This window comes from Meleagris gallopavo, chromosome 15, assembly GCF_000146605.3.
Source record: "Meleagris gallopavo isolate NT-WF06-2002-E0010 breed Aviagen turkey brand Nicholas breeding stock chromosome 15, Turkey_5.1, whole genome shotgun sequence".
NCBI classification, from domain to species: domain Eukaryota; kingdom Metazoa; phylum Chordata; class Aves; order Galliformes; family Phasianidae; genus Meleagris; species Meleagris gallopavo.
Window position 1 is genome coordinate 15,139,049 of NC_015025.2, and position 3,009 is coordinate 15,142,057.

Below are 3,009 nucleotides of genomic sequence, written 5' to 3' on the forward strand. Positions count from 1 at the left end.
CTGCAGTTAAGGCGGGCGGTCCGCCGTGTTTGTGTGTGGGAAGGGGGAGACGAGAGCTGTGAGGAGGGTGAGAAGGCAGCCGGGATGGCGCGCGGTTTCTGTGTGGCGTTATGGAACGTGCGGCAGTGTGAAGAGCCCTGCGTTCAACTCCTTACGGCAGTTCTGTGTTAGTGGTTTATGCAGAGTGAGTTCACCGCCTGCATTAACCAAAACCCCGCTGCACTTCGGTGCCTTGTGGCCGTGCGGAATGCAGCAATTAGCTGTGCGCAGCCCTCTGCGCTTGGAAGAACGCACAGCTGATGTGTGTGTCGGCCTTCTGGGGTGTCGTGGTGTGCTGTGACTGCTTACTGGGCAATGGTGAATGGGCACAGACTGGCAGAAGGTACTGCGGTACAGTGAGCTGAATTCTGCCTGAGTTCCAGCATGAACCGTAACGGCAATTGCTGTGGAAGTTTGCTGCTAGTTCTCACCGCCAATGGACTGGTCAGATAGGCAAGCAGTAATTCTGATAAGCAGATCTGTAATCAGCGATCAAGTGTGTTTCGTTTCAGTGCTGCATTCAGAAGGCTGTGTCAGTAGTGATGCACCAGAAATTGTCAGTGGACAAACACTGAGCAAACATCTGAAAAACCTGAGAGTAAGCGCAGGGTTTGACCAAATCATCAGCACAAAGCTCTCATACTGACGTGAGTCCGTGTTCTCCTTTGTCTGGGGGAGAACCTTCTTTACCTCACAGTACCTTTGGTGCTTGTCTGGATTTTGTTCCTTTTTAACCTTGAGTGTTCCTGGCACCTACTGGATAGGTCTGAGCGCGTTGTGAACCTGTTGGGCTCAAGTCAGGTGCATCTCTGCTCACCTTTTATCATGTTGTATGTTTAAGTACTTCTGCTTCCTTTGCAGATACCTGGACAGTTTGAAAGGTACAACAGATCCGGGAGTAAGAAAAGTTTTGTTGTAATAGCAGTGTAGGGGTATCAGGACGGTGTGATTACCGTGTGGGGCTCTAGGTGGTGCATAATACTGTGTGGTGTTTAAGTAATGGTTTAAATCCACTTTTTGTAATGGAACACTTCTGTGCTGTGAAGTTTATTTGAAAGAGTAGGGATGTGGGCAAGAAGGAAAAAAACATGGTAACATGGGTTATTCTATGGTATTTTTGGTATTTTTATGGTATTTTTGGTCTTGCTTTGCCTATGTCTTTGACAGCTGAGCTACAGAAGCTTCTTTCCACATCACTCCCAATGCATGGGAGTGTATGGCTCTGCATATAGCTTTATGCAAGTGGTGGAGCAGTAGGAAAGGAAGCAAAGCAGCCACCAGTGCAGGAGCAAGGACTTAATGTGGACTTCACGTGAAATAAACCGACATCAGACTGCAGCCTCGTCTTGTGTGCTGTCATCACCTGGAGTATGAGAAAAAGTGTGTGTTTTCCATAGCAGGCTTTTTTTTCCCTTGGACATGAAGCACAGTGTTGGAACTTGGCAGTGTGAAGGAGCTTTTCTTTTCAGTTGAAAAGACTGGTGGAGTTGAAGATGGAAACAGTAAATTTGTGGGATGTCAGCAGCCCCCACTCATCTAGTGCAAAGTTGTCTTTTCTGTACCCTTCATCTGGTACCAGGACCTTGTTCTTGGTCTTGGATGACTTCATGCTCAGCTTAAGTTTTTTTTAACACTATTTCCACATGGCATGCCTTTCTCTTGGTGCTTTGTGATCCCGTTTTCCCACTGGTATGGTATTAAAATCCATGCACCCATTCACAGACTAGAGAGATCTGAAGGAAATGAAGGTGTGGGAAGGAAGCACAGGACCGTGCTTCCTGGTGCCTGCACCATTTCAAGAATCAGCCAGTTAATTTGAAACCCGGAGCCCTGACATCTCATTGTTTTGTGTGTTTGATTTATATTCTGAATGTGCTTTTGCTCTCAGCTGTTAATTGTGGCTGTTCAATCATACCGTGCACTAAATGTCTTCTACGGCTCATTGCCATACGTGAAATTCACACACCAAGCTTGTCTACGTTTCTTTGTGCTGTCAGCACCGTGCTCTGCTTTGCACATGATTCTAAAGGTGATGTGGTGCTTCGTGTGGAGCTGAGCTGTTTTCTGGGTCCCCTGACTGCATGCTGGGATCCTCCTCTGCTCCTCGTGCTGCCCTAGAACAATCCAACTCCTTTTTCTTCAGGAAGCAGCAGCAGCAAACTAAAAGTGGGCTACGGGGGTTCTTCTTACAGGCTGTAGGGTAGCAAAGAGAGAGATCATCTAACGGCCAGATGGAGGAGCTGTCAGTGGCCTTTTCACTTCCTTTGCAACAGTGCTGAACAAAAATCGGAGCTGGTACATGAGTTAAAAAGCAGTTAAAAATGCATCTCTTACAGCAGAGATCTTATCTCAGGAAAACTTTCAAAAGAAGCCAAATGTGTGCAGGATCCAAGGACACTGCACGCACTGAAAACTACCATGGGCAGGACTCAGGTTCCAGAGCGTGGGTGCAGCTCGGTGCTGGCTCGCACGGCACATCCCACTGAGCCACCCAGCTGCTGTCAGTGGGATTTCCTGCAAACATCACAGCTTCAGCAGAGCCTTCATCCATCCTGCTGCGTGTGTGCGTTTCTGGATGGAGCCTGTCAGATAGGAGGGTAGGGCTGGAAGCTTTTTGCAGTGAACTGTCTTGGTATTGCTTTTGCGGGGAGAAAATCTTTTGAAGTTTAATTAAAACTGGAGTTATGTGAATAATTGGGGCCGTTGTGGGTGCATGCAGAGTGAATTAAACAAGTTGATGAATTTTGTTGACTGCCATTTTTTATAGGGAAGCATTTGTTGTGCTTGTTGCACACAGGAAATTTCAGAACAGTCCAAATAAACAAGTGAGATAAATGAACGTACCTTTAATTAGAAAACCAGGCATTCAGTTTTCATGTGAGAGCGAACGTGCAGGGCAGTGCTGGATTTCTTCTGATCATGTGACAGTGAAGATTTGTGATTTTTTTTTTTTAATTAGCATTAGCTAGA